The sequence below is a fragment of the Takifugu flavidus genome, chromosome 7 (assembly GCF_003711565.1).
Source record: "Takifugu flavidus isolate HTHZ2018 chromosome 7, ASM371156v2, whole genome shotgun sequence".
Taxonomy (NCBI): Eukaryota; Metazoa; Chordata; class Actinopteri; order Tetraodontiformes; family Tetraodontidae; genus Takifugu; species Takifugu flavidus.
Genome location: NC_079526.1, coordinates 1,330,863 through 1,344,105, shown reverse-complemented (window position 1 = coordinate 1,344,105; position 13,243 = coordinate 1,330,863). Strand labels below are relative to the sequence as shown.

General features: G+C 45.9%; 1 long non-coding RNA gene across 1 annotated transcript in view; it reads left to right on the top strand.

Moving 5' to 3' along the window:
- Positions 1–7,249: 7,249 nt before the first annotated feature.
- Positions 7,250–13,243, top strand: part of LOC130528391 (uncharacterized) — an 80,700-nt gene continuing 74,706 nt past the window's right edge. The window contains exon 1 of the long non-coding RNA XR_008951274.1: positions 7,250–7,374. This is a non-coding gene — a long non-coding RNA (uncharacterized LOC130528391). The remainder of the gene's footprint in view (positions 7,375–13,243) is intronic.

Here is a 13,243-nt window from a genome sequence, read left to right as displayed (position 1 = left end):
ACTGTATATACTGTATATATATATATAGTATATATATATATATGAATAGCCATAAGGAGCAAATGGCCCCATGGAGGAGAAGGCTAGAGGCGAATATCATGGCAACACAGAGAGAAGTCAGCCTCCTAACAGAGCTGAGTAGAGGCGTGAATCTAAGGACAGAGCTGCCCAAGAAGTACAACAAACTGTCCATACCCGAGGCACTGGAGACTGCTAAGCAAAGGCTCACAGCCCTGGCTACCCGATTAAAGCGGTACACAAGAGAAGTATAGGAAAGGATAATAAACAGGGTGTTCTCCACTAACCCAGCAAAGGTCTACTCTCAATGGCAGGGCAACAAGATGACAACATACCCCCCAGGGCTGAGACGGAACAATAATGGAAGAGTATCTGGGAGAAAGAGGCAACGCATAACACTACTGCCCGATGGCTGCAAGACCTAAAAGCTGAGCACAGCCAACTCCCAGAACAAGACCCAGTAGTCATCACCTTAGCAGACATCCATATAAGAGTGTCCAAAATGAAGAGCTGGACAGCACCAGGGCCCGATAAGATCCACGCCTACTGGCTTAGGAAGCTGACTACACTCCATGAACGCCTGGCAGCACAAATGAACCAGCTGCTAACATCAGGGGACCACCCAGAGTGGCTAACCCAAGGCCGGACAGTCCTCATAATGAAGGACCCCCAGAAGGGCACAATACTGTCCAACTTCCGGCCCATAACCTGCCTCAGCACCACATGGAAGCTCCTATCAGGCATCATAGCGGCTAAGATCAGCAGGCACATGGATCAATACATGAGCAGAGCACAGAAAGGCATAGGGAACAACACCAGAGGTGCCAAGCACCAGCTACTGGTCGACAGGGCAATCGCCCAGGACTGTAGGATGCGGCACACCAACCTGTGCACTGCCTGGATTGATTACAAGAAAGCCTATGACTCAATGCCGCACACATGGATACTAGAGTGCCTAAAGCTGTATAACAGGACACTAAGAGAGTTCATCCAGAACTCCATGAAGCTGTGGAACACGACTCTGGAGGCCAACTCAAAGCCAATCGCGCAGGTGAGCATCGGATGTGGCATATATCAAGGAGATGCTCTGTCCCCCCTGCTGTTCTGCATAGGCCTAAACCCCCTCAGCCAGATCATCACCAAGAGTGGCTATGGGTACCAGTTCCGAAGTGGAACAACCGTCAGCCACCTCCTCTACATGGACGACATCAAGCTGTATGCCAAGAACGAGCGTGACATCGACTCCCTGATTCACCTCACTAGGATCTACAGCAAAGACATCGGGATGTCATTCGGGCTAGACAAATGTGGGCGGATGATATCTAGAAGGGGAAAGGTGATCGCAACTGACGGGGTTGAACTACCTGAAGGGAACATCACAGATGTGCAGGACAGTTACAAATACCTGGGGATCCCACAGGCAAATGGTAACCACAAGGAGGCAGCTAGGAGGTCAGCCACAGCCAAATACCTGCAGAGGTTAAGACAGGTCCTGAAAAGTCAGCTGAATGGTAAGCACAAGATCCAGGCCATAAACACCTACGCCCTGCCAGTAATCAGATACCCTGTTGGCATAATACCCTGGCCACTGGAAGAGATACAAGCCACTGACATCAAGACAAGGAAGCTCCTCACCATGCACGGAAGGTTTCACCCTAAGTCCAGTGTCCTGAGGCTGTACACAAAGCGAAAGGAAGGGGGCCAAGGACTAGTAAGTGTCCGAACTACTGTCCAGGAGGAAACAACAAGCCTCCAAGAATACATCAAGAAGATGGCCCCCACTGACCCACTGCTGAGTGAATGCCTCAGGCAACAAAAGCCCACCAAGGAGGAGGAACCTGAGGGGCTATCATGGAAGGACAAGCCCATGCATGGAATGTACCACCGACAAATTGAGGAAGTGGCTGATATCGAGAGAAAACATACCAGTGGCTGACAAAGGCCGGACTGAAAGACAGCACAGAGGCACTACTCGTGGCTGCACAAGAACAGGCCCTGAGCACCAGAGCAATAGAGGCCAGGGTCTACCATACCAGACAAGACCCCAGGTGCAGACTGTGTGGAGATGCCCCTGAGACAGTCCAGCACATCACAGCAGGGTGCAAGATGCTGGCAGGCAAGGCATACATGGAACGGCATAACCAGGTGGCTGGCATAGTATACAGGAACACCTGCACTGAGTATGGGCTGGAGGTCCCAGGGACCAGGTGGGAGACACCTCCGAAAGTGGTGGAGAACGAGCAGGCCAGGATCCTGTGGGACTTCCAGATCCAGACTGACAAGATGGTGGTGGCCAACCAGCCTGACATAGTGGTGGTGGATAAACACCGGAAGACAGTGGTGGTGATAGATGTAGCAATCCCGAGTGAGAGCAACATCAGGAAGAAGGAACAAGAGAAGCTGGAGAAGTATCAAGGGCTGAAGGAAGAGATGGAGAGAATGTGGGGGATGAAGGCAACAGTGGTCCCAGTGGTGATCGGGACACTAGGGGCAGTAACACCCAACCTGAGTAGATGGCTCCAACAGATACCAGGAACCACACCAGAGATCTCTGTCCAGAAGAGCACATTCCTAGGAACAGCTAAAATCCTGCGCAGAACCCTCAGACTCCCAGGCCTCTGGTAGAGGACCCGAGTCTGAAGGAAGGAGGCACCGCCCAGGAGGGCGAGGAAGAGATTTTTACGGTATATATATATATATACCGTATTTTCCGGACTATAAGTCGCACTTTTTTTCATAGTTTGTCAGGGGGCGCGACTTGTACTCCGGAGCGACTTAAATAAATACATGATTACAGAATTTCACATGTTCGGCATTTTCACACTGACAACCACCAGATGGTGCTTTAGGCGTGTGTACCTGAGGAACGAGTTCCTTTCGCGACGCAGAAGAAGAAGCGGCGCTCCGTCTATGGAGTTAGACTTGATTGTTTGGTAAACTTGCTCGGATGTTCTTTATACTATAGTTATCTGAATAACTGTTAATATTTTACGTTAACAAAACAAACACGTACTCAGTTCGTTGTGGGTCATGAAGCTGAATTTGTTACGTGAGCATACCGTAACCCTATTGCTAATGCATGCTAATTGCCTTTCAAGATGAAATGTATGTTCTTGGTCTCGGATTGTATCAAATAAATTTTCCCCCAAAATGTGACTTATAGTCCAGTGCGACTTATATATCTATTTTTCTTCTTTATTATGCATTTTTTGGCTAGTGCGACTTAAACTCGGCGCGACATATAGTCCAGAAAATACGGTATGTGTGTGTGTGTGTGGGGGGGGGTGTGCAGTACATTATTGAGTCGCTGTCCCATAGAGAACGTGAACACACACACTGTGTGGGGTTCACTTAAAGTTATTGTTTTAAGGGGCTTTCCAGAATCCCAGAGCCTAACCCCAGACAAGCAAAAGTGGCAAGGAAAAACTCCCCTTTGACAGGAAGAAACCTTGAGCAGAACCAGGCTCATGTAGGGGGACCCTCCTGCTGATGGCTGGCTGGGTAGAGAGAGAGGAGAGGGGGGAGGACAGGTATAGGATAGGAGAGGAGAGGAGGAGAGGAGAGGAGAGGAGGAGAGGAGAGGAGAGGAGAGGAGAGGAAACCATGACCCAGTGGGGTGACAGAGGCCTGTCAGGTGATCATGTTTCTGAGCCCCGGCAGCCTCGGCCTACAACAGCATAGCTAAGATGTTAACCTAATGATTAGACAACCCCCTAAGTATGATCATTTGTCTGTCTTTGATAGTAACTGGAACTACAGAATTTGTAACAATAAGCTTTTTCAAAAAGGTAGGTCTTAAGTCTGATCCTAAAAGTAAAGATGGAGTCAGCCTCCCGTACCTGGACAGGCAGCTGGTTCCATAGCAGGGGGGGCTGGTAGCTAAGTGTTCGGCCCCCCATTCTACTCCTAGAGACTCTGGGAATCACAAGTAGACCAGCATTCTGAGAGCGAAGCTGGTAAGGTGTCACTAGCTCCTCCAGGTAGGATGGAGCTAGGCCTCTGAGGACCTTGTAGGTCAGAAGAAGGGTTTTAAAAGTTATTCTAAATTTAACGGGAAGCCAACGAAGAGACGCCAGTACAGGAGTTATGTGATCTCTTTTGTCAATACCTGTCAGAACTCTGGCTGCAGCATTTTGGATCAACTGGAGGCTTCTTAAAGAGTTGTTTGGACACCCTGATAATAAAGAATTACAATAGTCCAGCGTGGAAGTAACAAATGCATGGACTAATTTTTCAGCATCATGCCGCTTCAGTAGTTTCCTGATCTTTGTGATGTTTCTCAGATGAAAAAAGGCACTTCTAGAGACTGTTTCAATGTGTCAGTTGAAGGAGAGATTTTGGTCAAAAGTTACTCCAAGATTCCTCACAGAGAGACTAGATGTTAATGAGATACCATCGAGAGTGATCATGTGATCTAATCTATCCCTGAGAGGTTCAGGACCAAACACCATGACATCAGTTTTTCCTGAGTTAAGGAGGAGGAAATTTGAAGACATCCAGGACTTTATGTCTTCAAGACAGGTCTGAAGCTTCACTAACTTCTCTGTCTCCTCTGGTTTCATGGATAAATAAAGCTGAGTGTCATCAGCCTAACAATGAAAATGTATCCCATGCTGCCAAATAATGTTCCCTAAGGGAAGCATGTACAAGGTGAAAAGGATTGGTCCAAGTACAGAACCTTGTGGAACTCCATGGCTAACCCTACTGTATAAAGAGGGAACACCATGGACATGAGCAAACTAGTATCTATCAGATAAATACAATCTAAACCAGTCTAGTGCTGTCCCTTTAATCCCAATCACATGTTCCAGTCTCTGTAACAGGATGCTGTGATCAACTGTATCAAAAGCAGCACTGAGTTTCAGCATAGAAACCAGTCCATGATCTGAAGCTATAAGAAGATCATTAGTAACTTTAAGAAGTGCTGTTTCTGTACTGTGATGAGCTCTAAAGGCTGACTGAAACATCTCAAACAGGCTGTTTCTCTGCAGGTGCTCCAGTAACTGAGTCACCACCACCTTCTCAAGAATTTTGGAGATAGAAGGAAGGTTGGATATCGGCCTATAGTTTGCTAACACATCAGGATCCAGTGATGTTTTTTTAAGCAATGGTTTAATCACTGCCACCCTGTAGGACCGGGGTACATAATCTGTCACTAAAGAACCATTGATCTGGTCCAGGATAGATTTGCCTATCATTGGTAAAACATCCTTCAACAGGTGTGTTGGGATGGGATCTAAAAGACACGTGGTGGACTTGGATTTCTGAATTAGCGATGACACCTCAGAAAAATATATAGGACTGAAAGAGTTTAAGGGCTCGTTGGAGAACCTGTATGTTCCCACAGTCAGCACATCTGGTGATGCTCCAGTTGTTGGGATGGTCTGGTTAGCTTTTTCTCTGATAGCTAGAACTTTATCAGTGAAGAAGCTTCAGTGAATGAAGTCTTCACCACTAAGGGAAGAAGGGATACACTGTGACTCCTGGTTAATTTGGCCACAGTGCTGAAAAGAAACCTTGGGTTGCTCTTGTTTTCCTCAATAGAAGAAAATTAAACTATTCTAGCCTTACGGAGGGCCTTTTTGTGAATTACTAGACAGTCTTTCCAGGCTACATGATAGCTATCTATTTTACAAAAATGCCACTTCCTTTCTCATCTGCGCGCTTTCTGCTTGAGGGTCCTGATATGTGAATTATACCAGGGGGCACACCTCCTCTGATTTACTATTTTCTTTTTCAGGGGGGCAACAGAATCAAGTGTGATTCTCAGTGAGGCTGCTTCACCTTCAGCAATAGAGTCAACATCAGCAGGGCTAAGATTATAATGATTGATCCCTGGGGAAACACACGGAGGTCCTGGGATTAGCACAGGGATCACTTCCTAAACTTAGCTAGAGCATTATCTGAAAGACATCTGCTATAGTAAGATTGTGCTCTGAGCATAGAAGAATCCTTAATCATAAATGTAAAAGTGATCAATGAATGATCTGACAGGAGTGGGTTCTGAGGGAACACTGACACATGTTCTACCTTAACCGTGGAACAGAGACTACCTCTATACTGTTAAATATGTTATTGTTGGTGGATGAGGGTTCTATGGAAGCAGCAGAGAGGTGTGTAAGACTACAACTCTGCATCCTGGTCTGGACCCTGGATTGTCAGCTCACTTTGGGTCTAATAAAATTAGCCAAGTTACTCGAAATGAGAGAGGCACCATCAATGTTCCCTCTAATTTTCCATGTGTCTGAGCAGACACACAAGCTCCCTAAGCACACTGAGGACCACTGTGAGCAACATCAGGTGGGTACACTGTGGCCACACACCAGTATCACGCTTGTTCAAAACCTTGAATCATAGCAAGTTACATGGCTTATTAAAAGAATCAAATGACAGCAGCACATAAAATGAAAAAGACAAAAATCTTGTTGTTCATGAGATGTGTACTATGTTATATGTGAGAGTCCTGCTTTAACCATAGGAAGTGTTACTCAATTTCACCACTTGTTCTTCTATTTGCACATACTCCGACAGCCATTCCATCTTAAAAGAACCGCATTTCTTTTTTACTTTGGCTTGATGAGTGGATGTGTCTCTGCCCGTTCGTTTCGCCATGATAAGGGATTAGCATTTGCGTCTCTTAACTCAGCTGCACTGTTGTTAGCTAGCTAACGTGCACGGCGAGTAAAGGCAGGGCACATACGCAAACACTGTCAATGCTATGATTGGCTGCGTAGCGTAAGTGAACTGTATCGGATTATTGGCTGGACACCTGTCGCTTATTGAGTTACGTTGCGAAATGGTACAGAAATTAATATTTCTGGTCTAATTAACTAGATCATATCAGTTCTAAAATTAGATATTAATTGATACGTTTCTATTGAATTTTATTTTGTGCGCTGCATAGTTTTTCTTGTGCGCTGAGTATGTGCAAGCAGTGCGCAATTGCGCAAGCACGCAGCTTAGAGGGAACATTGGGCACCATCCCGTGTGGGATGGACACCGTCTCTCCTGATCAGACCAGGTTTTCCCCAAAAAGTGCTCCAATTGTCTACAAAGGCCACCTGGTTTTTGGGGCACCATCGTGACAGCCAGCGACGAAGCGACAACATGCAACTAAACATTTCATCGCTGGCCAGATTGGGGACGGGACCAGAGAATGCTACAGAGTCCAACATCGTTTTTGCGTAGTTGCAGACCGACTCTATGTTAATTTTGGTGATCTTCGACTGACGAAGCCGGGTGTCATTTGCTCCGACGTGAATAATAACTTTACTGAATTTACGTTTACTTCTCGCCAGCAGCTTTAGATTGGCTTCTATGTCGCCCGCTCTGGCCTCTGGAATGCACTTAACTATGGTCGCTGAAGTCAGCTTCACGTAGCACAAAACAGAGTCGCCAATTACCAGGGTCGGTTTCTCAGTGGGGATAAACGATTAGCCACGGGAAGCGGGTGGTGGTGCACCGTGGGCCTTTGGTTTGGGCTACGCTTTCTGCAAACCGTCACCCAGCCGCCCTGGCTAGCCGGCTGCTCAGCTGCTGCCGGGGGACCGCTAGCTGTAACTACGCTAGGCAGCTCCGCAGCAGCTACCTTCTCCTGGCTACCTGACGCAACTCCAGCTAACTCCAACCTGTGGAACCGCAACTCAAACTCACCAAGTCTCAGTTATGTCAGTTTTAATTAATAACCTACTAAACTTGAAATTGCACAAATACACAGGATATTTGTCGCTAAAATATTTTAATCTGCTGATTGCTCAATATTTCAGCGAGCATCAGCATTAGCATTGCCTCACCTTCTGTTTCATCCTGTATCTGCTCAAACATTTAGTTACTCTTACTTTGCCTCTTTTAGCGATGGTAATAGGTGTAGTGGGGCTTATTTATGGCTCTGGAGGTGAGTGTTGGTGAGTGCAACTCCACAGTTTGGAGTTACCTGAAGTTGCATCAGGTAGCCAGGACAAAGTAGCTGCTGTGGAGCTGCCAGTGTAGCTGCAGCTAGCTGCACCCAAGTAGCTGGCTAGCCAGGGCAGCTGGGTGAGGGTTCTCAGGAAGCATAGCCCAAACCGGAGGCCCATGGTGCACCACAAACCGCTTCCCGAGGCTAACCATTTTTCTCCACTCAGCGACACACTTGCTGAGCTGCCGATTCTGGTAATTGGTGACTGTTTTGCGTTACGTGAGGCCGATACCTGTGACCATAGTTAGTTACATTCTGTGGAACAGAGCGGACGACAGAAGCAAATTTAATGCTGCTGGTGAAAAAGTGAAAAGTTATTATTCAAGTTGGAGCAAACGACTCCGTAGCATTTCTGGTCCCCTCCCCAATCTGGCGAGCGATTACCGTATTTTCACAACCATAAGGCGCACTGTATTAAAAGGCGCAGTCTCAGTTATGGGTGCTATTTCTGTATTTAAAACATACATAAGGTGCACCGTATTATTAGGCGCATGCTGAAACATACAGTAAAAAATGACAACGGAAGTAAAACAGTGAGTTTCGACACATTTATTGAACAAAATATTCATTCTTCCGCCACAAAAACCATCAAAGTTTTCATCTTCTGTACCTGAATTAAACAGCTGCGCTATTTCAATGTCCAACATCCCGAATTCCTCTTCTTAATCATCTGAATCGGACTCACCGACCGGTTCCGGTTTAGCGTTGATTTTGTGAAAGCTCTTACAATACATGAAGACGGTATCATTGCCCATGCGTCTACAATCCACCCGCATATGGTGGCATAACTTGCCCGCCGCTGCCTCATAGTCTTTGTGAAGGAGTGTTCACCTTCCATCATCCAGCGCTTTGTCCGTTTCCGTGGCAGCCGAGAACCACGGTGAATGACGACTTCTCGTGCCCCGTATCGCCACCGTGCCGGTCCCTTTTTCTCCACTTTGTGGGTCAAAGGGATGTTAAAAGTCAGAGGAATCTCATCCATGTTGGTGATGTGGCTGGGCGCGGTTATCTTATTGCGGCAGTAGGTGCGGAAGATGGCCACCCTCTCCTGGTAATCCGCAGGCAGCCGCTGCGCAACAGTTGTCCTTGCGCGTATGGAGAGACTCCTCTTAAGAAGTTATCACAGTTCAAGAAGCCTGTGGACCACTGACAGGTGACTGCCCCTTCATGCCAGGGGACAGTAGGTTTGGCTCTCCACCAGAGATCTTAATTTACCTGGAGTACCTGATAATTTGGCCCCTGACTTCATTGGCACATTTCCTGTGTCCAAATGTAAAAACTCTTTATTTGTGAGATTTAATCTTATTATCTAATTTAATCCTAAAACTATGAGACTCCAGTCTAATTTTCATGTGATCAAACCTGTTCTGGAGAGAAATCTGGTTCCTGCCTTCAAAACTCTACCACTGCACATTGTTGCTGGGGGGCTGTGTATACTGTCAAGAAACAGCAGTACAATGATGTAGTTAGTTACATCAAAATTTGGTGAATTGGAAGTGTACTGTGCCAGAAGAGAAATTGTAAGTCTCTTCGAGGAACATTGTTGACCATAGACTCACAAGAGCGTCCCTGATTTACCTGAGCCATCTGGTATCTGACCCCTGATTAACTGCACCTGTGTCTCATTGTCTCCACCCCTGCCTTGTCTTTAAGCCCCAGTTTTATGTCTTGGTAATCTGACTTGTTCCAGTGTCAGCATACACGCTTTGTTTTCATCTGTGTTTGAGTTGTGTATTTGATTTCAGTGAACTGAGTGTGATACTAAAAGCACCTTATTTTACATGACTGTGACACACTTAGTTGTTTAATCACCTATCCTGACAATCCCACATTGAGTGGGGGTCTCCCCAAGGAACCCAATACATAAGAGCACCTTATCTAAAGGGCCCAGAGGTTGATTCCACTAAGGAAAGGCGAGAGATGCATTTCCAAAAGAAATTATCCAATTTATTATGGTATATGCCAATAAAAAGCAAAATCAACTGTTAGGATGTGATTCAGGCAGGACCCGTAAGCAGACAAACAACAGCTGACAGTGATAACACAATATTTTATTTAACTATTAACTGCAACACGTGGTGATAAGATGTGCGGAGTGCAGATCATTCCTCCGAAAGGGGGGCGTGTGGTGACCTGGGAAGAGAACGTGGAAAGTTCCAAATCGGAAAAAGTGGACTCCATGCGACCCACACAAAATAATCAAGTGATTTTCAAAAAATAAAGAAAACCCAACCCCAGGATCACAGCACACCAAGGAGAGGAATCACCACTCAGAACACCAGCACCACGACCATGGGGACTCAGCAGTTGAAAAAATCCAATAGAACCAAGATAACACAAAAACTAAAATTAGCAACGTATTACAGAAAATGTTAACCTAAATATATCACCAAAATAACCTAAAAAGTTTACTAAACAAAAGACAGAAAAAAATGATTAAACGACCACTCTAAATCATACACTAAAAGCAAAAGCCCAGGAAAGGCAGTCACCGCAGAGCGCACCAACCAGTCCAGCAGCCAGTCCCACCGCAGCAGATGAAGCGAGGAGCCAAATAGACAGCCAGTGGGAGCGGCAGCCACCAGAATAAGGAGCCCACGGTCACTGGACGGGTCCAGCAGCCACAGCAGCACACACAGACTGGTCAGCCAGCAAGCCAGCAGCGAATCCTGCGGCAGTAGCCCGCGTTGATGAGTCCCAAAGCCAGAGATTGTCACAACTGACAGCAGCCCCCAGCAAGCAGCCAGAATAAAGTTAGGGAGCATCAGCAAAGTAGCTGTGTTCCTGCCCTTAATTTCAATTGAATGGCTTTTGGCATGCGTTCAGACCTGTCTCTTCACTGCCTTCACTGTAGTCTTTAGAAAAGAAGCACGAACAGAAGTTGATGCAATCAGCTGCTGGATAACGTCTGTCCTGCATGACACAAATTGAAAACTGATAGCTACTAGCTGAACACGATTGGCCAGGAACAAGAATGAGATGCGGTGCCACAATGTCGGTGGGGGAGAGAACGCCGACCGCATGGTGTGCAGACATGCCCTCTTTATAGCCTCCCCTCAACAACTGATAGGCTAAACTGCCAAACAGAAACACCTGCATGATCCAGCCGGGGCAGGACTTGCTACAACAAGAAAAGCAGCCAAAAATGGCAGATTTCATTGCATTTATACAAGAACACTGCCTGGAGTGCCTAAAAATCGCTAACTCCAGAGTCCAAAGTTGTGGACAATGACAGCACAGCGAAAAAACGGTCACACACCACCAGATCACCATTTGTCCTGAAAGTACTGTTCAAACGTTCAAACAACAATGGCAGCTTTGGTCAACTACTAAGCAACATGTGCCGCTAATTGTGTTGGGTTTGCTATCGCTCCTCTGACCAGTATTTGCTGAGCCCCTTTCACACTGCACAAAAACCCAATGAAAATATTTTCAGCACTGTGAAAAGGTTGTTGCTGTCACAGCTGCGGGCAATCGTGCCCGTGAGTCGCTTCGCCGCGCACACCTGTTGTACATCAGGACACTAATTAGCCCCCTTTTTAGTCCCCGGAGGCACACCTGCTCCCTGCCAGATCGTTATTCATGATCAGATGACTTTCCACCGTTTTCCTGTTTACCTGCCTGCCCGGTTCCGACCTTGCCTGTTCCTGACTATTCTATTCTGCTCGCTCCCCGGTGAATCCTGTCTGTTGTTTGTTTCCGACAATAAGGCGGTGTTCAGTCAAACTCTGGTGTTTCATTTGGGTTCTCTTCTGGTCCGTGACAGTTGCGGCATTTTGTTTGTGGAGTTATTACTATCGAGATGTGTTTATTGTTTTTTGTTTGTGGATCCACACTAATGTCACAAAAACCTTCTGTGTAAATCCGTCACTACAAACTTAATGACAATAAGCCACTAATGTTTTTCACACGCTTTGAACCCCGTGGTCTACACAACAGTGTGGCTAATTTATAGATTTTTGGCTAACGGCTACTGGGGCGCTCTCTAGTGCAAATGCAACATTGAGACAGACGTGGGGAACAATTATGTGTGGAAGAAGACACTAGTTTTGATTTTGAACTGTCGTTTTGTGGATCGTGCACATGCCCTCATCATGGAAAAAACACAAAGTTGAAAGAAATGTATCTGGCCATCAAAGAAGGAAACAGCGATAGACAGTAGTAGATAGACATTTGATTAGTTTGACTGAATAAATCAGGGGAAAAGTCTCTTCAGAGACCAATCTTTGTTGAGAGGATGTCCAGTGGCTACAGCAGCAGCGACAGGCAGGAACACCAATATATTTTAGCTGGACGTCCCGGGACAGGTTTCATATTGCAGCAGAGCTGAGCCACTAATTTCTTGGGTCGAATGACCCCACAATCGACCCGCTCCAACAACCCTTTCATTGAGCCAAACAACGTTAAAAGTTGAGCAATACATCTAAACCATACGTTTGTAGTGACATATTTGTTATGTCACCTTATTTTGTATCTTGATGGTTCTGTGTGGTGAACTTTGACCTTATCTGATCCTGTTTGGTCTTCTTGTTCCCACATCTGTATTGTTGCCTTTAACCCCAGCAGTGACAAGACTCCATAAACATACGTCTCATCTCACAGTCCATCCTTTTCATTAGGTTGATCTCTGGGGTCTCCTTTGTAACAATCTGATATTGGACTAATTGGCGGAGGAGAAAACACTTGTTTGATTGAAGACATTCATTACAGTAGCTCTTGTCATAACTCACATAAAATATTTCTATTTTGATGTGGGTATCAAGGAGATGCAATCAAGAACGATCCCTAATAGGAGGCTTCTAAATATTTGAGAGGAAAATATCAAATTCAAGATGATGGTGCAAAGCTAACAAAGCTAGCTTTGTCGATAAAAGTGAATGATAACGGGAAAAAGGCTAATCTGCTCACAGCTAACAGTACTCACACTGTAGTGACCGAACGTGACGATAAAGAGATGTCAACAAAAAGTGGGAGGAAACAAGCTAAAGGCTGTTGTGGCAACACAGCTAGAATTAGCATCACTGCAGTACTGCACTGGTCTATTTCACAGAACCTGAATTTGTTCAGAACTATTTAGAAATGTTTTAATTCTTTATATCTTCACCTGAAATACGCGGGTGAAATTTCCAGTTGACGTCATCTTTTTAGAATCTGACTCGGTCAGTGTGAGTTTGCCGAAGTCATTGTGGCTTCTGTGAGTGCAAATCTTCTCTTTCTGCTCCTTCTACACTCAGTTTGGGGTGCTTGATATCCTGGTAAGCAATTTCC